The 25,178-nt window shown below is 43.6% G+C and overlaps 1 protein-coding gene and 1 pseudogene across 1 annotated transcript in view; both read left to right on the top strand.

Moving 5' to 3' along the window:
* The window catches only part of GMDS (GDP-mannose 4,6-dehydratase), a 398,350-nt gene that overhangs the window by 355,930 nt on the left and 17,242 nt on the right, over positions 1-25,178 (top strand). The gene's annotated exons all lie outside the window — the stretch shown is intronic.
* On the top strand, positions 22,930-23,051 carry LOC136650155 (5S ribosomal RNA; annotated as a pseudogene).

Below are 25,178 nucleotides of genomic sequence, written 5' to 3'. Positions count from 1 at the left end.
TCTGCTTCGCTCTACTGCTGTTGCAGCTCCCCTTTTGACTCATCCCAGTCCCTCCCCTGGCATAAAAGCGCCATCTAGCTGATGGATGTTCCCACACAAACCCTTGCCATGGAGAGACTTGTCTGTTTGTTTCACATGGCTGCCTTCTTTTAGGAGAGCAATCTTTTTACCTTTGCTCTGCTCAAAAAAGTATTCCTTGGTGTGTTTTTGTGTGAGTGGGATAAGGTGACTGGAACCTTGAGTGTATTCTAGTAGTTCTTAGCTTTTGCTTCTTCTGTTGCTACAGTAGCTCCTGTAGGGCGTGGGAGTGCTGTGGCATCCTTGTGCCCAGTGCCGTCACTAGGATTGGTGTCACCCTGTGCAGCCATTGTGTCACCCCCACAGACCTCCAGCAATGCGGGGTGGAGACACAAGAGGCACAACATTTTGATTTGGAGGTGATGCATTGAAACGGCAGCAGCCTGAGAGTTACCTGACAATGCCATGTGAATATACAAAGATAGAGGGGCTGGCCAAAAGCCAAGTATTGCTGGTTGTGGCCTGCAAATGGTCTCTTACTGGCCACACAAATGACAGTACTGAGTGGGTGCACTCAAATTGTGACAGTATGCCAGATACATAGGTGGTTGAAAGTCATTTTTGTGTCACCCTTCCACTGTGTTACTTAAAATCAAGTAAAAACAAGAAGCAGGACAAAGACGAATTGATGCATTTGAAAAGTGGTGCTGGAGAAGGATGTTATCGCTACCATGGACAACGAGAAGGACGAGCAAATCGATTTTGGAACAAATTAAGCTGGAAATGTCACTTGAGTCAAGAATCACCAAGCTACGACTCACCTACTTTGGACACATCATTCCGAGAGAACGAACAATAGAGAAAGAAATCATGGTTGGAAGAACAGAAGGAACAAGACCAAGAGGAAGACCAGCAACCCAGTGGCTCATGACGATCACAACAAAAACGAAGAAGACCCTAGCGGACCTCTCTGGTCTTGCACATAATCAATCTTCCTATAGATTGTTCATCCATCAAGTTGCAATGGCTCGGGATCGAGCCAAAGGCTTCTCTAATATATATTCTATAATAGAATTTGTAGGTGACTGTTTTTAAATGTTCCCTTTTAAACAAACAGTTGGCATTCCCATATTGTTCATGTGCAAATTATTTCAAAATCAGATTTGTGTACTATGCATGCTGTTTCCAATACTCTAAGTTCTGAAACCTGGTTGCACATAGAGAAATCAATATTGTATCTACATAAGTGGGCTATTCATGTTCTATGTGCAGTTGGTCACTGGAATGAGGCAAGCACCATAAACAGCCCAGTCCTAACCTGCTCTGGAACAGGCAAGCCAGCAGGCCTACTCTGCATCCAAGTCAGGGTTGGGGCTGAAATTGGCGCAGCTTGGGGCAAGGAGAATCACTTCCTCTTACCCTGTGTCATGCTACAGCAGCCCCAATGGAGCTACTCAGATCTGCGCCACCTAAAGAGGCGCAGATAGGGAAAGGCAGGATAGGGAAGAAAGAGGTGGCGCAGGTCAGAGTAGTCCAGAGCTGCCCCAAGCTGCCTAGGAACAGGGATAGAATCCGGCATAGAATCCTCTTACCTCCCACATGCCCACACCTTCCCTATCCTGCCATTCCCATGTCCCTCCCAGACCTGCATGCTAGCCTAGCTCGGCTGTCATGGGCTTATCTTCCAGACCGGTCAAGCGGGTCCCGCATCGGCCTCCAGAGGTCGGCACATGTCCATGCTCTGACCTTCCTCCTCTTAAGTCAGCACAAAAGTACTTTACAGCACTTTACAGCACTTTTGAGACCACCTTGGGCTGGCGCAAGAGACTTGCGCAAGAGACAGGGTGCTGTTGGGATTGTGCCCTAAGTGATTTTTTTGAAAGGTTATTCATGGAAGAAAGCTGCATTGTGGTTAGTAGCCCTGAGAACTAACTGAAACTTCTGTGTACCATGGTAGAATAACTCTGAAGACCAGGTATTGGGGACCAGTGGTGTCACTAGGGGTGTGTGGGCTGCACTGGATGACGTGCACTGGGGGGGGGGGGAGAATGACAGCTCTACTAGTAGAGTGACACCTCTACTAGCCAAAATTTTCTGCATCTTGGTGTCTTTGAATAACACGATATATCATTCAATGCGTAATTTCATGCGGAATGCAATAAAACAAACTTTGTTGAAATATCTTTTCTATCAAATGTTATAGTCTAAAAAAAGGGGTGGCAGGGCAGTAGTACATCACCACGCTCACCATCCAGGGTGTTGCTCTGCCCACTGCATGGGAGGAGGTCCATCATGGGGGTGCTGCACTGGCCTTGCAGGTGACACAAAGCCTAGTGATGCCATTGTTGGGGATAAGCCACAGGGAAGGCCATAACTTTCATTGTCCTGCTGCATCTGATTGACGGCTGTTGGAAGTCAAATGCTGGACTGGAGGTACCCTTAACCTGATACAGCAAGGCAGTTCTTACATTTTCAAAACTCTTCAGTCTAGAGAGGGAGCTGTGCATGAGAAGTGACTTCCATAATTGGTGCAGAATTGATCAGTGTGTGCTAAACTCAGTAATATATTTGACAGTGAAATTGGCTTCAGTTAAGCATTCAGTGCAGAAGTAAAGCTATTATGTAAATAAAAAGCAGCAGTATCTGCAGGAAGGGCACATTTTCAAATATAATCCATGTATGTGTGTTAAGAAACAACAGATCAGGGTAAACAAAAAGAACTTGCAATCTAGTTTGACAGAAAATCAATTTGGCAGGAGCCTGGACCATATCCTTTCTCCCCAGTTTCACAGGAAAGTACTAGTACTGCCTGTTTAAATGTCTGTCTTACAGCCCAATTCTAACAACTTTATCTAGTGCTGATGCAACCATGTCAACAGGACGCACACTGAATTCGGGGGGGGGGGCAGGCATGGAGGTCCCCTTAAGGTCAGGGAATGTTTGTTCCCTTACCTTAAGGCTGCATTGCCTTGATGCATTGATGCTAGAAAGTTAATTAGGATTGCACTGTTAAATCTTCAATCTATTGTATCTTTTCTGGCATGTCATTTTCTGAGAGCCGTTATTCTTAGATGCGTCCCAGGAATTCCAGCCCCAGATGATAGGATTCAAATAAATTGGGTGGGAGAAGGGAGGAAGACGGGTTTTGCAGCAGTCACTTCTTAATGTCTTCTGCAGTAAGCAACGTTCTAGAAATGTGGAACCAAAGCCTCAGGAGCACCAAACCCCCTTACTGTGGCTAGGGGTTAATTTATCAAACCATCTACTCAGTAGAGCAGAGTTTGAAAGTGTGGAGAAAGACTGCCAATTCCAAAAGGAAGCTTCAAAGGCTGAGCAAAGGCAAAACATCTTTGAACCTCCTGCCAGTTCATAAAAATCACTGAGCGGAGCAGTACCTTTTATTAGTGATCTGCTAAAACTAGTGACTATACAACACCTACCCTGTTTGAGCAAGAGCCAATACTAGGGTTGGGAAAATACATTGCGACCCACCAGTTTGGGTACCACTGCAATAAGGAATATGACAAGTCATTCTTATTACTTTCTATATTAACTATGAGAGAGGATTAAAGCAAAAAGATTTTTATGTGCAGGTCTGTGACAAAATGCCTTTGAAAAATACAAGACACAATTTAGCAGAGATATGAAATGAGAGTCCTGAAAAGAAAAAGAAATGTTCTGATTATTTTTCTATAATAGTAGGACAAAGGAGTACAGTTCATTGTTTTGTATTTTAGTGCTAAGAACTTAGAGCTAAGAAGCATGAGAGGAGAGTGTTAGGAATCTGTTTTACTACATGGTTCCTGGTCAGTGATTCGTTTAGCTAGTGGAACTGTTTGAGCCAACAGGTTTCAGGGTGTGCTTTCTGACCCAACACAAGCGACTGTGTTTTAATTTGGGTCACAATACCCCACATATCCACTGGGGTGGAATCTTTGAGTGGGAAGGCAGTGATCTTTTCATACAGGACCCAAATAATAGTTACTATCAAAATAGAATTTGTGTTTGTTCTGCGTTAGAACTAGAGAGGCAGCAGGTATTTCTCAATGGCATTTTCTTCCCAGGTGTTGCCCCTTCTGTACAGTCCTGACAATTCTTATAAAAGTGTCCAATAGTGCATTAATCAAAATCACCCTAAAATAAACATTATTTTGCTTTCATTTTTAAAGAACAGGCATTCATTTATAAAGGCAAAAGTTTCTCTAACACAGTGAATCACAAACATTCCAGAACAGGACAAGTAGAAGTGGACAGGACTGCTGACCTATTAGATTTATAACAATTTGTTTTTCATCTAAAATCACAGTGACATCATAATCTCATTTCCATATCCTTTTAATTTCATTCAGACTCAGGCCTAGAGGGGCAGAACACTTATATAGAAGCATGTTTTTAACCACTTTGCCAAATTAACACCTGCATTTTCTAAGTTACATAAGGTATGGAAAATGTTCGGTTTGACATAGTACAAAATTGTGTTTAATTATACAAGTCTTTCCAAAGCGTTAGCTAATTAGCACAGTAGTTGTTTGTAAGAAATGTGAATTTTAAATTTTTAAACATTGTGTGACAGAGAAAGCACACTAATGTCAAATGGAGTGTAAGTCTAACATTCAGTGTAATCATGTAGAAGATGTCTCTTGACCTAAAGAAAAAGTCTAAATTAGTTTTGTTTTAAATAAAATTTCATAAGTTGAAAAGTTTTTTTTAAAAATATCTGTTTAGGAGCAACTGTTTGAAATGTACAGAAATCCATCCTATTCTTTAAAACTATATTAGGCTAGTTTCCAAGTTGTGCTGACATCCTACATACTGGTTTTTCAGAAAGGACTGTCACCATCAATTTTTCTTTTTTAAAGGACTTTAATTCTTTCAGCATGTTCATATGGTTTTATAAAGCCCCAGATACATGGCAAATCCCCTTGGTGTTGTAAGACAAGATTGCTGTTAAAAAATGTTTAGGCTTAGTCAGCTTCTTCTCACCACTGAAGTCATGAGGGACTCTGGGAAATGGTGTTTATACTAAGCTTAAATTGATAGGGCAAGTTTAATGCAATCAGGTCAAAGGTACAACTGCTTAGCTAGTCTCATCAACCACTCAGGTTTCAGCTTCAGTTTATAAGCAAAGGTCTGTAATGATAACATCTGGCTTCTAACTCATGGACTGCTTTTTTGCATGCCATGATTGAATGTAATTTGATGGTGGGGAGGAGCAAACCTTAGGGGCAGCTTAATTCCTGAATTATATGATTCCAAATAGATAAGATGGAAATGCCAGACTTCGAGCAATCTAGGTATTGTGACCAACTGTGAGGTGGTGTTTTTTTTTCTTTTTGAATGAAGCGCTTTCCTTCCGCATGCCCATGAGCACATGCATTCTTACAGAGTGTGAAGTGTGCAGTTTCTTCTCAGGCTTTGTGTTTTGAAAGGGAGGGCCAGGGAAATCAAGTCTTCACTTAATGTTTGTGTTCTTAGCATTTAGTTAACAGGATGAGTTCAGAGAAGTTTTGGTTCAAGCATTGAATTCACTGTGAATGAAATAGAATCAAGACAAAGATGTCTTTCCTCCATATCATGAATTGTTTCTTCAATTGCCTCAAACCATTTAACATTGAAGTACTACATACTTAAGACCATCTTTCAGAAACAAGCAAATGTCTTTTGCCAATGACTCATAAAGAGAATCTATAATATTGATACATTGGTTCATTACTGCACTTGAACTGCCTGGGACTTGCATGCAGTTTACAAACTGCCCCTTCTAAAAGGACAAACAATAATACTCTGTTTAATATATTTAAGTCATTTTTTTTAAATCTCAGACTTACTATCTATTAGATTTCTTAAGTAAAGAACACTAGTTCTCTTTTCAAAATCATTTCATTATCTCCTTGTCATTTTGTTATTCTTCTGTTTAGCATTTTTTTGAATTATATCATTTTGAGTTGATTTCATCATAGCTATTTGTGACCAACGGGTAAGATTCACCATGGTTATGCTGCACATTTTCCAAGTTATTTTTTTTTATCCTATTCTGCATGCTCCTTATTTCAAAACTGCTTTTGCATCCATCAATATATTTGGAAACCAAGATTGGGTGCAGAAGTAGGTTTGTCCTTTTATTAAGAAAATCTTGGTTGCTTTATCATATTAATTGTAATTAATTAATTAAAGCTAAATGTATTTGCATATGAATAAAAACAATTGCTCTGAAGAAAAAGTTGTAACTCCTTTGCTTTAATGTAGTGCACACATGTGTCACATCATAAGGCACAGTCTTAGTTGATGAGAAAGAATGATCACATTTTGCTTTGCATTTTGCTTGCTTAAAGTCAATTAAGCAGCCCCTAGGTTAAAGAAAAATATCTATTTCCACAAGATTAGAGAAGTTAGATCTACAACAACTAAACGCTATACAAAGTCATAGTTTTGGTAAGAACTGTACAGCACCAAAGAAATTTGCAGTGCATGCAGATTCTTGTATTCAAATCTATTCCTGACAGCACTGGAAGACTGGCTCATTATCTTCTGGCTCAGCCAAGTGCAAATCAAAACCATCAGCTTCAAAGGTGATAAGCATCAAGATCCATTTAAATCTGGTTTCCAATTAGGTTTGGGGACTGACAGCCCAATCCTGTGCTCCTGTGGCACGCAGCTGTTGCAGCACTGAAAACACCTGCTGCCGCATCCAACATGCCCATGGCAACCATGGGCGGCACCTCGGGAGTAGGGGACTTTCGTCCCCTTCTCTTGGCTAAGGGTAGTAGCCCCGTAATGGGAAGAGTGTTGGTGTAGGGCCCCACACAAATGCTCTGGATCCAGTGGAGCAGAGCTCCAATGGACCCACCTCCCTCCCTCCCCGCTCCCTCCCCCGGCAAGCCTCCTCCCTGCCTCCCCCCCACCCCCGCTTACCTTACTGCAGCTCAGCGGTTCATACAGCTGCCTGATGCTAGCACGGCATTAGGCCCTGCAAACATGGCTTACGGCACATTTGCAACAGTGCACACTGGCAGAAAGCCAGCGCGTCGAGCTCAGGATTGATCTCTGAGACAGCTCTGGCTGTATGATCTATGCCAGAAACTTGAGATCCATATTGTTTCTTTTGGCCCTCTGTGGCTTTCAGTACCATCACCGTGGCATCTTTTTGAACCACCTCGCCAGGCTGGGGCGGTTTTGTGTTGGCTTTTGTCCTTCGGGCTGAATAGCATTCATGGAAGCTACTGAAAGCCAGATGTGATATCTTTAAGCAGATGAAGATCAGAAATAAGTACTTTTTTCTCATGTAGGAATTCACTAGCTGCAAATGACAAAAGTGAAAATACACAAATCTTGATCATATTTTCAAGTTATGGGAGAGTCTACCTGGACACCCTTTCAGCCTCGCCACTTCTGCCATAGTGTCAATTTGCAGCTGTGCAGCTAAGAGGTGCCTCAGCAGAAACAACACTGACTTCAACAGGTTCACCAGTTGCACTCATTCCTAGATTGGGAAGACACTGCTGTCATTACCCACGCATACCAACATCTAAATTGGGCTATTTTATTGCACTGCCTTTGAACACTGCTTGGAAACGTCAGTTAATATAGAATGCAATGGCTAGTTTTCTTACTGGGGCTAGGGGTTGTGTCCATGTCATGCCCCTATTAATCCATCTACATTGGCTGCCTTTGGCTTCTGGCTCCAATAGTTTGGAGCCTGCACACTTGAGGGACCATCTCTCCCCACATGAATCAACTGTCTGACCCATGTAGTTATCCCAGGTGGCTGTTTCTGCAGGTCCAGGTGTTTTCAACTGTGGCACCTTATCTCTGGGCCTCTGCCCCCCAGAAGCTCAGGACCCTTCACCGCTGTAAGATGGTGAAGGCTGTAAGATGTTTCTGTTCAGTCTTGCTTTTAAGCAGTCTTGTTTTTGACTTGCTAGTTCTATTATTTTGTTAGATTGTGGGGTTTTTTTGGTTGTTTAATTGTATGTTTAACTGGTAGGTAACCCATCCTGAGTTTCCAGAAGGGTATGGTATAAATGTTTTTAAATGAAAAAGTGCATTCTGCAGCCACCTTTATTTTTCCCCATATCCTTTAATCATCAGCTCATACTCTCCTGCTTACACTTCATGATTTGTTTTGTTTTTAATTGATAATTTCCTCCAAAATTTGGCCCTGTGTATTCCCTTCTCTTGATTTGTGGTGTTCAAATTTTAATGCTTAAATTAGCATATTTACATTTCTTCATTCAGAGATGGCATGGGACCCTTTTAGAACAAAAGTGATTGTATACCTTGAACTGTTCAAAGTATAAACTGCCTTTGAGGTTATTAAAAAAGCTAAGCTACCAATTGTTAAGTAAATGAATCATACTCTACACAGGAGTGTTTCTTTTTTAATACTCTTAGGAAAATCCCAATGGGTATGTGTGTACCGCATGAGAAGGTATTTATACATCACATATGGAAGATCCCCTGGGGGCTGGGGATAAGAATAGGCCCTCAGTTTGGCTGTACTTGTTGTAAGAGGTGACTAAACAGCCACCGGGTAGATGGGACTTGATAGCCTGGGAAGGCAGGTCATCTGAGAGAAGGAAAACTCTGATCCCAAACCTCCACTGCCTTGTGGCTACATCCAGTTATGGAAAAGGCTTCAGGAGTCAACCTCAAGGCAAAATCCGGAGCCAGAGTCCCTGAGGCACTTCATGGCTGAACACAGTCACGTTCTGGCAACTCCTGCGATGCTGCTGGAACCAACCGTATTGGCCTCTGCCTTTCCATTGGACCATTTCAGCGACGTGGAGAGGGGGGATTTGCTGCATGGGAAACAGTCTATCCTCCATATCTACTTTACTCAGGCTTTGCACTCTGGAGAGGACACTCTGTTCCAGAACCACCATTCAGAGCGCGATACCATAGTCTTCCGAGACTGAAGGATGCCAACAAGTGGAAGATGCAAATGAAATGGGTGAATATTGTATTAACGCTATAGTTTGAACGATTCTTTCCAACTATTTTCAACTTTTTGTTGAAAAGTGGTATAGAAATATCCTTTTCTGTATTACAGGTGAATGTCAGTTAAGTACTTTAACTAAGGGCGCAATTCTATCCTGTGCTGGAACAGGCAAGCCAAGAGGCTTGTGCTATATCCAGCGCAGGACAGGGGCCAGAATTGGCTCAGCCAGAGGCACCCTGGCCCCTGTGGGTCTTCTCGAACCTGCACCACCTCCAGGTGTGAGTCCGAGAGGAGTGGAGCAGCTTCAAGCCGCTCCGAACTCCCCAGGAATGGGGGTTCAGATCCGGCATAACTGCCAGATCCCAGCCCCACCTCCTGCTCCCCGCCCACTGCCCGCCCTCCCCCTGACCAGGAACGCATTCTCCCCGCCCTCCCCAGAGCCTTGCGTTGTCCCAGCTGGGCTGACACAAGGCTCTCCACACAAGCCTCCATGTGCTCCATGAATTCAGCCTCCGTGTGTCAGTGCACCTTCATGCACCAGCACAACTTTCTCATTTTTTTCTAATGTTTTGCATTATTTACAGGGAAGGAATGGCAGTGGCAGGGGGTTCATAGACTTAATAATGCATCTTTTTCTTATTATTATATTGGCTAGATACATGAATTTTTTTATTTTTTGCAATGTACAGAACAGTTAGGGAGTATGGAAAGGGGACACTGTATATGACTATGTTTCCTTTAGGTTCCTAAAGAAGAGTAATGTGCAAATCGGAAACTGTTCCATGTTTTTCCACTCTTTCCATGTTTTTCCCACAGAACAGTTGGCTAAGAAAGCAGAAATATAAACGTTTTGTGTACTATTTGAAAAACGTTAATAGGGGCAAGTATATTAAATGAATTTGAGTCTATATTTTAAAACAGAAATATTCCATAATTCTATAGTGCTGCTATGGAATGGTGCCTCATTTGATCAAAAGAGTCTTTGATTCTGAATGTTTGCCATAGGACAAGACAAGAACACTAAGGAATCTGCAATGATAGTATGCTAGGAACCTGAGGCTGCACCCAATTAATGAAGCACATTGCAGCCACCTCCATCCCCAATGCAAGGTGTGCCCCATTGCCAGTTCAAACTTGCTATGATCCTTTTAAGCTAAGTACCCAGGATAGAATCTATATAATCACTGCAGCGTGCATTTCATATGGCAAACCACACTTTTCCTGCAGGCCTAATTCAGTCATCTTGGTGTAGGCTGCAGTTAATTATGTTGACTATATTAATTATTTTCTAGTAACTTTAACCTCTCAGAGGTTCAAAAGGAGATCCTATCCATTCTCACTGGGCAAAATAATGCCTTCACTGATATGACAGTTTTTTTCCAAGTAACTTGCCAAGGCCGGGAAAAATGGATTATAGACTGGACTGTTTTTAGAGCCATTTTGCCACCTTGTTGGAGAACAAGAAAAGGAATGAATGGTCATCGTACAGCAGCACTCTTGCTTCTAAAGGATTTTCTGTTTGCTGGCCTATTCAGATGATTACCGCTTCAGCTTGATTAACTGTGGGCCCAATCCAGGCAAACACAGATGCAGCACCTATATTTTGGAAAAAGTAAAGTCTCAAAGAAGGCTCTGGAAATTGTTTTTCCCTGTTCTTCTTCCCCTGGTGAATAGTAGGTCTGACCCCACCCCGCTCTTGACACCTTGGTTACTTACACTGAGAATACAAGTAACTTGCATGATTTAGGGCACAATCCTAACCAGGTCTACTCAGAAGTAAGTGCTATTTTGTTCAGTGGGGCTTACTCTCAGGAAAGCGTGGTTAGGATTGCAGCCTCAGAGAAGGAGGGCTGGACCTCCCATTTTCTACTATGTTCCCTTGCGCAACTTGTGAGCGCACAGACTTTAATACTTCATATTTGTAATATTCTCTATGTTTTGTATGCATAAAGGCAAAACACAATATCCCAGTACATAATGAGTTGATAAAATGTGACCCAAGCAACATCCAGGTTCTGTGTAAGAATGTTACAAGCTACTCTTCTGGAATTGTGACATCGCAGTAATTTGCAATCAAAATAGAATGTGAAAAGTTAAGAGCCCTGTGCCTGAACATATACTGTATATAGCAGATACAATTCTTTTTCTTTTTGTAAATAGTTTGGTTAGTATCATAGTAACACAGGCCATATACTTCCATTTTGTGAGCTGCCTTGAGTGTTCTTAATGGAATAGAAAGGTGGGATATAAATCTCTAAAATAAATAAATAATTTTTTTCTGGGCAATAAGAGCTTCTTTTGCCATAATAATAATAATAACTTTATTTATACCCCGCCTTTCTCCCCAAAGGGACGCAGGGCGGCTAATGCCATGCCAAGTTAATTCTATCACTGGAAAAGAGAAGATAGTCATTGTCTGTATTCATGGTCATCATTATTACCTTTTGCTAACTTCATCGCTAAGGAGAATTGTAGAGTAAGCATGCTATGGGTTACTGTTGCATGGATTTTGTTGGTATTCTTAGCCGCCAGTCCTGTTCCCTTTGGCTGAAATGCTGGAGAAATGACAACAGTCCACTTATTTAGTGCTTGATCTTATACAGCAGTGCCTGTGGTGAGCCTGGAACAAAGTTCAACCACATCAGTTATAGGAAATAATATATACATCGGTTAATAAATATTGTACATTTCTGTTAATGCCTCTCTTTGTTCTTTTGTTTGATAACTTTTTTGGCACTGCTATGTGTTTTTAATGTTTGAATTTTTATGTATTTTACTTCTGATTTTTTGGGGTGATTTGTTTATGATTTTAGCTGCCCTCGGTGCCCTGTTGTGGGGAGAGGGGATGGAAGGATGGGATGTAAATCTTTGAAATAAGTAAATAAAAAACTAACTTTCACAATATGAGGGGAAAAAATATTTGCAGTTGTGGGGCTACATGCTTGCTCTTTCTTTCTCTGTTGGGCTTTTAACAGGAGTGACCCAGTCCATGAGTCATTTCATCCAGCAGGAGGGTGAATGGTGGTGGGCAGGAGTGAGAGGAGGAAGTGAGGGGGCACACATAATTATAATGCTGCTGAACTCGGTGAGCCAGAAGGAATATGTCTATATTCTAGGCCCAATGTGACCTGTGGGCCATCATTTGGGGACCTCTGTTTTAGAGGCTAGCCAATGAAACCACTAGTAGCTTATCACTGGAAGAATATATTCTATGGGATTATATTTCCAGTTTTAAAATTTAAGACCTTGTCTCATCTCAGTACCTTTTCCTATGCAGTTGTCCATGGAACTAAGGGCGCAATCCTACCCGTGCTGGAACAGGCAAGCCAAGATGCTTGCACTGTATCCAGCACAGGATAGGGACCAGAATTGGCTCAGCCAGAGGCAAGGGGAAACTCTTCCCCTTACCCCTGGGTAAAGCACCTTGGCCCCTATGGGTTTCCTTGGACCCGTGCCACCTCTGGAGGTGGTGCAAGTTCAAGGAGAGCGAAGCAGCTTCAAGCCACTCTGAGCTCCCCGGGAATGGGGGTTCAGATCCAGCATAACTGCTGGATCCCAGCCCCACCTCCTGCCTGCCCATCCCCAGAGCCACCCACTGCCTGCCCTCCCCCCACCCAGGAACTGTTACAGTATGTGCCCCATACAGTAAGGCAATTTGGTGGCTGGATAAAGCAGGCCTACCAGACTGCTGATATGTCTGTGCTCAATGTAAGCATACCTGTCAGACAATGGGGCAAGGGCCAATCAGGGCAAAGTGCTGAGTCATTGCACAGAACAAGGAGAGATGAGAAAAGCTGATGCAATCCCTGCCCAGGATGATGCAATGAAATTCCTCAGTGATGAGGTCATGGTGTTTCCCATTGGCTGACAGGAGTATAAATGTCCAACAAGCACACTCCACTGTGTGGGTTGTAGGAGTGAGTTGCTGCATGAATCTCTGCTGGACTGACACCTGATTTGCTGACTACTTGAACTGTTTGCTGGACTGCCTTTGCTTGCCGATTTCTGGAACTGCCTTCTACTTGTAAATACTGCCTGTAAATAGACTCTGGTGCTGGGACTTCCCTGAGTCTTGCCTCCTTTTTTTGGCGTTCTTCCCTGTGCTCTGAGCACCACACACTGCAGCTGTCGGTTTGCACTTCTGCTATCTCTGTGTTTTGCACATTATCTCTAACAGGAACACCTCCCTCCCGCCACCTCCCTGCCCACCCCAGAGCCTTGCATTGGCCCAGCTGGGCAGACGCAAGGCTTGCTCGTCAGGAGAAGCAAATGTGTTTTATGGCACGTTTGCGACCCTCCTGGGCATGCAAACTTAGGCACGCAAACTGAATGCAGCTTAGGATTGCCCTACAAGTTACAGTTATAATGCTAAAGCTTTGTAATGGCTGATATTGGAGAAGCAAACATTTCGAATGTTTGTGTATGACACACTTGAAGTACACACTGATAGCTAATGAAAACTAAATATAATTTCATTGCATGAATTCAGCTTAATCTGCTTGAACTTTCAAAGTAGTGTGTTGATTATTGCATTTTAAATACAATTAAGAGTGCACTGGTATAGCCAGGCTTTGCTGTATCCTATGCAAATTAGTAAGTTGCTGCAAGTCACCTGGGGCTTTTTGGAGCAGTTCCAAGCAGCTCATGTAGGGCTCTGAGGCCCAGAAGTAGGGGTTAGGAAACTGTGTGTACTGCTGTACTAGACTCACATCGTCACTGCTTGTATACAATATTAAGTGAGAGCCAATGGTGTAGCTATTGAGAGTGGGCCACCCTGGGTGCCACCCTCAGGAGGGATGACACCACTAGTGAGCAAAATTGCTAAAATTGCAGTTGTTAGGAATCATATCAACTTGTTATATATCATTTGGTGTGTAATTTATAGCAGAATGCAGTGAAACAAACTGGAGTGGAATATCTGTGTTCTCTCAAAAATTTTGGCCAAAAAACCAGGAAACAAAAATACAACTGTCTTACATCACTCAACTCTATTTCCTTAACTCTAAATGGACCAATGAGACTGATTGTTCAGAGATCCAATGAGATATTATTATGACACAGTATGGAACCAATAAGGTGTTAGTAAGGTGATACCCTGGGGGAGTGACACCACTAGTGACCAAAATTGTGGAAATCGTTGTTTGTAGGACTAATATCATCATGTTATATATCATTCAAAGTTTAATGCAGAATGCAATGAAACAAACCGCATTGAAATATCTGTGTTCTATCAAAAGCTATAGCCAAATAACCAGAAAAAGAAAACACAACTGATTTACTAAGGGTGCAATCCTGATCTGCAGATAGGCCAGCGGAAGTCCTTTGTGCTGGCCCATCATTGTCGCAAAAGTGCTGTAAAGCACTTTCGCACCAACATAAGTGGGATTAGGTCAGCACACAGACTTGCACTGACCTCCCTGCGCCAACATGGGCCCTAGGGAAAGGGTAAGTTGAATTGGCCGAGCTCGACCGATGCAGGGGTCTGGGGACAGCAGGGAAGAGGTGGCAGGGGAGGGTGAGTGGTGGGCGTTTCCAGGGGTGGTTCGGGAGTGGGAGATGGGACCAGGATCCGGCAGTTGTGCCAGATCCTAACCCCATTCCTGGGTGACTCGAGGCAGTCCCAGGCTGCTCGGATTTCTGCCACCTCTTTAAGGTGGCGCAGTTCCGAGTAGCCCCATTGGGGTTGCTGTTGGGGTTGCTGTTAGGGTTGTTGGGTTTTGCCCGGGATAAGGCGAAGTGATTCCTTTTGCCCGGGCTGAGCTGCTTTCAGCCCCAGACCTGCCTTGATGCAGCGCAGGCCTTTCGGCCTGCCTGCTCCAAGGCAGGTTAGGATTGTCCTGCACCTAACTCAAAACTGACCAATAAGTCTGAGTGTTCTGAGAGCTAACAATGTGTTATTATGACATAGCAGGGAACCAATAAGGAGTTGTTATGAGTCAGCTCCCTTTTCTATGTATCAAATACTCAAACTCCTATTCAGTTTTGTGAGTTTCATCAAGTTAGCCACTGGTTTTTTGTTGGTTACTGTTTGGTTGGGTGACCTATACTGTTCTATAGTAAAATAAATCAAGTTAATGGGGGTGACTCCAACCCTAGTGATGCCACTAGGGAAGGTTGGGTGTTGTTGGTCACTGCCTAAGGATGCGATCCTAACCACTTATGTCAGTGCATTCCAGCACTGACATAAGGGTAATGCAGCTCTGAGGTAAGAGAACAAACATTCCCTTACTTTAAGGAGGCCTCCGTGAGTGACACCCAACTGAAGGCTGCAGCACACGTCCCATTGGCACCGCTATGCCTGTGCTGGAAAGCACTGACATAAGGGGTTAGGATTGCGCCATTAGATGACTTTTAAAGTGGATTCTAAACATTCATGGTGGACTACAGCCTATCAGTGGCTATTAACCTTGAGGGCTACATTGAACCGCCAGGTGCAGGGGCAGTATGTCACTGAGTACAATGTGCAGGGAGCAATAGCAGGAGAGGACACTGATGTTCATCCATTGCTTATGGGAGAATATTCAATGCATTTATTTTCTGGCCATTATTATTTATTTTATGTCATGAATGTTACTAGCTCTCAGTTTCACCTACCTCACAGGGTTGTTGTGAGGACAAAAGAAGAAAGGAAGAAACCATGCACACCACCCTGAGCTCCTTAGACGAAGGGTGGTATAAAAATGTGAAAAATAATAATTAATTCAATAATTTTGTTGTATGGGAGTGTCAAAAGTTTATGGGCCCCAGGTGTCAAATGACCTAGCTATGACACTGGTGAGAGCTATCATAGGTTTCATGCTAGAAAGAATGATGGATACAAGTGAACTGGAAGTCAGTTTAGTGTTCTGTAGTGGCTCGAGTGTTGAATTAAACCCAGAGAGACCCAGGTACAAACTTCCTCTGAGCCATGACCAGTGACTGGGCAACTTTGGACAGTCTCAGCCTTGTCCAGTGATTTTCAACCAGTGTGCTGCAACACATTGGTGTGCTGGTTTCAAATCACTGGCCCAATCTATCTCACTGGGGTGAGTGAGAAGCAACCTTGGTGAGGGGAAGAAAACTATGTGCACTGCTATAAGCTGTTTGGAGGTAAATGTTCCCTCAAGCCTAGTCATGTCCAACTCTAGGGGCGGTGCTCATCTGTGTTTCTCAGCCGAAGAGCCGACGTTTGTCCGTAGACAGTTTCCGTGGTCATGTGACTAGATGCCTAAGCACACGGAACGCCCTTACCTTCCCACCAAGGTGGTACCTATTTATCTACTCACATTTTTCCATGCTTTTGAACTGCTAGGTTGGCAGGAGCTGGAATAAGCAACAGGAGCTCATGCTGTCATGCAGATTCAAACTGCCATCCTTGTGGTCAACAGGTTCATTGACTCAGCAGTTTAACCCACTGTGCCGCCACCACTTCCCTTTTGGAGGTAGTGTAGCATAAAAGCTTGATACATAATGGCTAGTGTGGGGAGGGCAACCTTGTCTGTCTGAGCTCACTGATTCCCTCCCCTGTAGATCTGATGAAGAAGTATAAATCCTATACACATGAGGCATTCACTGGTTTAACAATGATCTTCTTCCACAGACGCTCCTCCCTGTGCAGATCAGTTGGAAACTGAAGCATCTGTCCCTTACCCACACCCACCAGGAACACTGAAGTCAGACCAAAAAAAGTGTTCTGTTTCAACCTGCCTGAAATTTTCCATGTGACCTTACCAGCAAGAGGAAGCTAAATCTAATCCTCTCCATTGTAGCATTACTGAACCTGGCCCACTTGTCTTCTCATTAAAATGCAACTCCTTTGTTTCTTGACTGTTTTTCAGTGCATTTTACTATGATGCAATTGTATTTAGACACCTAAGGGTGTGATCATTCTCTGAAAAGGTTACTCCTGGGCCAACTACGAGCAACTCGTAAATACGCTCTATGCAATTGTATCATAAACTATCCTAATGATGCAATGATCTTCATTACTTAAATACTGAAGGATATGTATACAATGTATTGTATGTTCTCTTGGGCAAATCTTACTCCTGAAGCCAATAAAGCATATTCTGGAGCTCAGACTATAAACTATCTCAGACATATTGCACACCGTAACTTTGGAGCATTTTAATGTGTCACAAAATTGACCTTAAAGTGCTTTATGGCTAGTTTACTTGAGTGAACATAGCAGTGCCATAACAGGGCAAATTAGAGCCTAGGGCAAGGAAAGGAAGAGTGCCCCTCTGCTCCCGTAAAAGCATTAAATAACTTTAAAATGTGACGCCACTTCTCCGTTTCATTTAAAATGGCACACTTTTTAACTTTAGCATTGAATTGCATATTTAGTATACGTTTGGTGTTTCAATTATTTTTAGCAGTAGTTGGTGTTTGCTAATTTGTCATTGGAGAAATAATCTTTTAAAGATTATTTCATTTATTGGAGTGGTATCTAATGTATGTGCAGAGTATTTCCAATGCATGTGATCCAGTTCAGTGCCTACAAATAACTCTGAATGAAGTGAAAGGTGAAACCCACTACTTTCAGAGAAATTAACTCTCTGGGTGGGTACAGATGGGTACAGTGCCTAGCAGTAAGCATTGACACTGTTTATGAAACTCTCCCATTTTCAGCTGGTGAAAGTGGGGTTAATAGGGAATTTGTAGTATTCTGTTGCCACCATCCAAGAAGCCCACATTAAAAGAGGCTGCCTTGGAAAAATCCCTCTTTCAGGGTAACAAAGGACCTCCTAAAATCCTTGGGGTCTCCCTTAAAATCAAAGGTAGCAAAACTAGGGTAAGGTGGTGTAATGGAAATGCGCAAGATCCCTTGAGGAGATAGGGTGTGGTGTCAACAGTGGCCCCTTGCTCTGGCAGGCAAGCATGGGGTTAACACCAGGGCCTTAGATTGCAGTGAGTGTGTTGCCCAGCTGCAGCCATTTGGAGGCAAAAAGGCCCTCAGTGTTAAAAAGCAGCACCTCCAGGAAGGAAAAGGGTGTAGGTCAGTGGTATTCAAACTGGGGCATCGCGACGCCCCAGCCTGTGGGTCCTGGCCTCTGCCCCCTCAAGGGGCGGGGGTAGCCAGGAGACAGGGGGAAGGCAGTGGATCGCGCCACTCAGGGGGGCTGCAGGGGCTTGGGTGCACTGGCCCAAGCCTTCTGCAGCCTCCCGGGAGGCGTGGGGAGCCCTGTGCAACCTTTGGCAGGGCTCCCCAGGTCAGGAAAAGTGAAAGCGGAGCGATCACACCGTACTCCACAAAACCGGAAGCGGAGCGATCCTTCTGACGGGGCTGCAGGGACTGGAGTGCACTCACCAGTCCCTGCAGCAGCCGTCCCAGTGTGCGGGGAGCCCTGCGCGAGCACCTGCATGGCTCCCCAGGTCAGGGAGAGGGAGAGTGGGGTGCTCGCGCTCCGCTTCCACTTTTGTGAAGGCAGAGCAGATCACTCCGCTCTCCCTTTCCCTGACCTGGGGCACCCTGCAGGTGCTCGCGCAGGGCTCCCAGCACACAGGGATGGCTGCTGCAGGGACAGGTAAGTGCATTCCAGTCCCTGCAGCCCCCTGAGCTGCCTTCCCCCTTGCCCCCACAAGGACATACTGCGGGATTCAAACTCCGAGAGGGTTTGAAAACCGCAGGTGTAGGTAATAATAGGAGGAAACCTTGGAGGGAGGGAGAGAACTAAACTGATGGATTAATGGACTGAGGAACTAATGGACTGACTGATGGACTATTGGACCTGGTAACTGACCAGTGGACTAACTGACTAACAGACAGATGGGCAAATGGACTTCTAAGGATTGATGGAATGGAGACTGCTGGAACAGAGACTGCTGAAGACACTGGAGATTGGTGTGTGGTTGCCACACCAAAGACCTGCTAAGGACCAAGGTGTTGCTGTAGTGGCTGGAGAAGCTGCTGGCAGGAGAGAGGAGGAAGGAGGACCTCTGCAGGTTGAACAAGTGAGCTACCCTGGTGGTGGGGTCCAGCAGTACTATAGTGCAGAACTAGGGCCATTGTTGGGGGCTAATTAACTTAAAACAGGCATAAGTTCTCTATGTGAAACTTGGAATGGGAATCTGGCAAAACAGGTGGTAAGCATGAGAACCTGCTTCTTAATGAACTGGGCCCAGGCAGGTAATCAGTACAAAACAGACAGACTTTATTAAAAAGGCTGAAGGACCAAAACATAAAAAGAAAGTGGAGGAGGTGAGAGGTTCAAAGTAAGATACAAATCAAAAACAGACAGGCAAAAGTCAAACAGCTTTGGTTCACTTGTATACAAAGTGAAAAATCAAATGTAATTAAGCTATAAGTGTTTTCCATTGTATTCATAGACCTATATGGGGGGGAGAGACAAGTTAATCGGATTGCAGCTGAAACGTACGCTTTCTGGATGGAGGCCATATTTTGTAAAAGCTTTCTATTTAATGTAAATAGCTGGCAAAATTCTGTTAGGAGTTTGGCTGTGGGCCATAGGGGTGTACACCAACTGACTAAAAAGAGGGAAGTACTTTGTGTGGGAAGAGTTTGGATTCCATTGTAATCCTCCCAAAAAGAAAGATGGGAACTACAATTGCACAATTCCTTTCTGATGCCACTTAGGAAAAGGGTGAGGTTAGGGTGAAGAGTTGATCAGATCGTTCAGGCAGATAAATGGTGAGGTGATCTCTAGGTAAATGGATAACCTGTTTATATTTCCCTAGAAATGCTACTGATTGTAACAGTAGCGGTTGAGGTGGATAAAAGCTATTTGCCTTGCATATCTCTCCCATTTCATGAAGCATGAACTTTGGAAATGGTTTACTTTCCTCAGACAAGATCCTTGTGCTATAAAATGCAACATGCTTACAACTGAACATGAAAACTTAAAATGAAAAGTTATATCCTCCATAGCTATAGTATCATGTCTGTTGAGTTGCACAAAAAGTTACATTGTTAGAATTCCTTCAGTGATGTTGTTGTACTTCTAACAAAAAGTACTTTACTGCTGCTGTTATATTGTTTTATATTCAGATTTTGGTATTCTGGATACATTATACTTTGTTCTATTTTTTTATTCATAATTTCAGATTCATTATTTTTCTATAGTAAATTAGCTCTCGTTCATTTTTTTAAAAACTGATGTAGTAATCGGGGGGGGGGGATTTACAGCCCAGTCCCTTGGTCTGTCGATGCCATATGGTACAGCAGTGCCGAAATTGCTGTATCCCATGGGGCCAGAGCAGCAGCCGGAATCTCCATGGGGTAAGAGAACATCGATTCCCTTACTCTGTGTAGACCTTCACTGGCCCCAATGGGTATCCTCAGATCTGCGCCATCTCCTGAGCTGGTTTCAGAACCAAGAAGGTCTGTGTCAGGCTTCACGGCTCTGAAGGGGCCATAGATTCCCTGCCCCCTTCCCTGGCCCAATCGACCCACCAGTCTGCCCTCCCTACACCCAATTTTGTCCCCTCCCTGCTCTTCCCACACCCTGAAAAGCCTCCCCACTGCTCCGCAGGGATACTTTCCCTGAAAGTATGGGAGCTCTTCACCAGAATCCTTCTGTTACTGAGGCACAGCTCCAACTGGTGCTAGCCTCTCTGCCAGCACGGGGTGTCTCCCGCCGGTGGGAAATTGCATTCTAACACTTGATTTGGTCTGTTAGTCAGCTAATTTGAATTGGAAGTAACTGTTTCTGAATTCAAGCATATCCCAAGTGACTATAGTATCATGCTTGAGAGCATTCCAGAATTAGCCAGTATCATAAAACAACAAAGAAAACGGACATTTTTATTACTTGTTAAAAAAATGAGCCATTATCATTTGGATAATCTGTTTTTCATGATTCAGAGTGAGAAGCATAGCTGTCATGTAAGGCATAGATTTCCTATCATGAAACCTGCCTCTGTAATGTCAGCACTTTACTGAGTGACATTTTCAATGCCTAGTAAACACCAGGTACAATCTACCATGTGCTGGTGTTGCATTACCAGGTTTCAGTGATGATTTTTGTGGAAAACCTTACCAGCCATGCAGAAATGAACTGAAGGATGTTCAGTGATATTATTTTGTAGGGCCCAATGAATGGTCTGAGAGTATCTGATAATACAGCATTGCCTGATCAGTCCCTTGAATGAGGGAGCACCAGGAGTGTTGTATAAGAGTAGGATATAAATTAAAAAACGAAACAAACTAGTTGAGCAAGACATTTGCTCTCAGTATCTGAAGACTAATTTAACTATGGCAACAGCCAAAATTGTCAAGTGGTGTGTTATCAGTCAGAGCTGCCACATAAGGTTGTGCACTGCACAAGAGCGTCACATGGTAGACAAGAGGAGGATGCTAGAGGAACATCACTTCTGCCAGCAAGCAGAGCAAGGAAGGGGCACTTTTTCTAATTTACACGAAGGCACTGAATGTGCTGGCACAGTGGGTATTCCCAATGGCATGGCAAGTGAGGAACAGCCCATCGCTGGTACCAGGCCAAAAGAGTGCCACATGGACACAGTGTGACCACACCTGTGCTCTGGAGTTTAAAATAGTCTCCAGCAAGCAAGACTCTTTAGAACTCCAGAGTGCTCACATAGTGTCGTTGCTTGCTGGTAGACACTTGCTGGAGACTCTATCAAATTGTCTGCTGGCAAGCGCTCTGGACTTCTAAAGCAGGGGAAATTCGGAAGTGATGTGATGATGTCATCTCCATCCTGGGTGCTACTGCTCCAGCAATGCTGATGGGTATTCCCATTGTCTTTTGCCTGGAGCAGGGGTGCTCAAACTTTCAACTTTGGGGACCCTGGACCTTTAAAATTGTGTAGGAGAGATAATTTCAGCAGGTGCAGCTTGTCATCTGTGGGATGACAAGTTGCACCTGCTGAAATTCTCTCTTCTATACACTTGTTAAAGGTCCAGCATCCCTAAAGTTGAAAGTTTGAGCACCCCTGGCCTGGAGCATGGAAAAGGATGATGATGACTGGAGAATGTCTGTGTAGATATATACATTTTTCCATGCTTCTTGTATTTGAGGGAGAGAGTTGTATTCAGAGTTGAATACAGTTGTATTGAGTTCAGTGAGTTGTATTCAATGACAGTCATGACTAAGTTTCATCTTACAATTGGTATACGCTCCATACACAACTCATGTATCAGAGCTGCAAAGGAAGATTGAGAAGAGCAGCATGTTGGTCTTACCTTGCAAATTTCCCTTGTAAACAAAAATTCCTTCTGTGGATATTTCTGGCGGTATTTCTGTTTTGATGGGGATGGTGGTGGTGGTGGTGGTTTCTTTCCTGAAAGAATGTGTTATGGGCTGTAAGCAGAAGTTCTGCTCAGAAAGAGTTCACATTTATTAATGATGCTTTTATTTAATTGCTGTAGGTTAATTTAAAAATTGTTCATTGTAAGATATGAACAAGAGATTATGACAAATGTGACTCCTACTGCCTGGAGAGGGTCATCCCATATGTTTTAGAACTACTGACCAGGAAAATCTGTAGAGAGTAGATTCATAATACATGATGTATTTGTTCTGTCTGCAAAGAGCTTGGTGGTATTCTCCCTGGAGTAAATAGTAGACAGTAAATTTACAACATGATGATTCATGTTTTCAATCTTCCTCTTAATTTCACACTTCAAGTCTTATGCATTTAGAAAACATTTTGAAGAGCTTGATAGTTTTTTATTTTTGTTAGAACACTGCTCTACTTCCATCCTAAAATTTGGATTATGGGTCCTATGTCATTGGTATTTATTCCCCAAAGGTATATTGTTTAGCTGTGAAGATGTACTTTTCTGCAAAACAAATTATTTCAATACTACCCTAAAAGAGATACTCTCGAGCTAATTTAGTGAACAGGAGTTGCAACTGGGCTTAAGCAACAATTTATATGCTTGAATTTCTTCAGATGTGCAGCCAAAGAGCTGTGTATGTTTTGACACATTTTTCAGCTAAATCAGAAATTGCGGTGTAGAATCTAGCCTATTTTTAAAAATTATGTAGATCTGTGACAGATCCAAAAGGACTGCATATTCATAAACTATTACCCTGCACATGCCCGATCTCGTCTGATCTCGGAAGCTAAGCAGGGTCAGGTCTGGTTAGTACTTGGATGGAAGACCACCTGGGAATACCGGGTGCTGTAGGCTTATACCATAGTCTTTCGAGACTGAAGGTTGCCAACCACTGAACTTGGGTTTTTTCATATACAGCAGTGTATAAAAATGAAAATAATCCTTATGACATGTACTTTCAGTTAAGATTCCCAAGTATTACTTGAGAAATAAGGATAGAAAGATAGCTTCCACCGAACTAGCCCCAGCCTTGTGACACACAAAGATAGCCCCCACGTTGTGACATACAAGCCTCTATGTGGCAAAGGTACTTGTCCGTGTGGGGGAAATCCATAACCTGGAATGAATCTTTTTGCATGGGAGAACTGGGACAGATTAAAAGGGGAGCTTCAACAAGATGCAGAATTCTGATCACTCACTGCACAAAGATGCAGGCTGGGAGCCAGATGAGATTTGAGCCTGGTCAAGGGATTTGCCCAAACCAGCAAGGCATTCACCTTTTGTAGGACTGACCAGAAATACCCATGCAGGGACAAGACACAAGAGGAGGCAGGTCTAGAACTCACACCAGCTGCTCCATAAAGCTACCCTAATCACTCAGCCACAGCAGAAGGCAAGCAATGAGTACCTCATTTGGCATCTATCAATCATGATATTTATATACCACCTCTCTCAGTAGGCTCAAAGTGTTTAGATAAGCAGACTGAACATACAGTAAATCCATTTTCAGTGAGATCTTTACAAGTATTCTCTGAATCAATCTCATAGAACCTCAATTCCTCCAGTAGTTTCCCTTCATAGTCATCATCTTTCATAGTTCACCGTCGTCATCCTGTTTGCTGGCCCTACTGCTTTCCGAGATCTTGTAGGCAGCCAGTGGTGTCACTAGGATTTGTGTCACCCAGTGTGGGAGGCCTGTGCATCACCCCATGTAGTGGGTGGGGCAATGCCCCAGGTGTACCATCGCCCCAGGTGTACCAGGTGTACTATAGATATGTACAATCGCCCTGCCCCCACTGGTTTTTTGGCTGTACCTTTTGTTAGAACACAGATATTTCAATATGATTTGTTTCATTGCATTCTGCATGAAATTACGCATTGATTGATATATAACATGATGGTGCTATTCCTCCAAACTCTGATTTTAGTGATTTTATAAACTTGTAGAGTCACACGCAAACCCACCCTGTGTCAACTTGCTAACACCTTATTGCAGCAGTTCTTAATCTTTTAGCACCAGGACCCACTTTTTAAAATGACAATCTGTCCAGGACCCATTGGAAGTGATATCATGGCCAGAAGTGACATCATCAAGCAAATTAAAATAAATAATTATAAATAATTAAATTAAAATAAAAGAAATAATTAAATAAGTGGAACAAGTGAATTTTCTCTGCAGTCTGCCTGGAAGAACATCCCCCCCCCCCAAAAAAAAAGAATCAGTGAGATCTTCAGCCCTCCCCAGTGCCCAGTTTAAAGTTCTTCTACTTCAAGCATATCAGGATAAAGACCCACTTGGCTTTACAAGTGCAAAATAGAAAACATTCCCCTTACCAGTTGAAGCCTCTTTTTTGTCCTTTTTGGGGGGGGGGGGAGAGGCTGCCTTCTGGAGCATTTGTTGCGCTCAAGTTCTATCGGATCAGGACCATTCTGGCGTCCTCACGTTCCCCTTTGCCTGGCCTGACCACCAGCCAAGGCACGTCTGCCTACTCGAAAGTAAACGTGACTGTGAGGCTGCTTAGCTTTCCATAGGGCTCAATAGACTCGCAGCTGGGAGGAAAGGACGTCCTTCTTGGGGGTTTTTGGGGGCTGCATTCATTGGATTGGGACCATTCTGGTGTCATTGGATCCTCTCAGCCTGCCCTTTCCTATGCACTGAGGTAAGTACACCTACTCACAAGTAAACACGCGATACGGCTCACTTTCACTTTCCATAGGGCCCCATGCATTTTTTTTCTTTCTGGCTTTTTGGCCATAACTTTTGAAGCAAAGGGGCTATTTCACTCTGGTTTTTTGCATTGCATTCCGCTGGACATTCCGCATCCAACAGTGTATAGCATGATGGGGTAGCTCCTAAAGCTGGGATTATAGTGCGTCATCCCCCCAGGGCACGTCACCCCTCCTGGCGCGTCACCCGGTGTGGCCCGCACCCCCCTAGTGACGCCACTGCAGGCAGCTACAACCAAACTTCAGACTGGCTTC

This window comes from Tiliqua scincoides, chromosome 4, assembly GCF_035046505.1.
Source record: "Tiliqua scincoides isolate rTilSci1 chromosome 4, rTilSci1.hap2, whole genome shotgun sequence".
NCBI classification, from domain to species: domain Eukaryota; kingdom Metazoa; phylum Chordata; class Lepidosauria; order Squamata; family Scincidae; genus Tiliqua; species Tiliqua scincoides.
The sequence above is the reverse complement of the archived record's forward strand: the minus strand, read 5'-3'. Positions and strand labels throughout refer to the sequence as shown.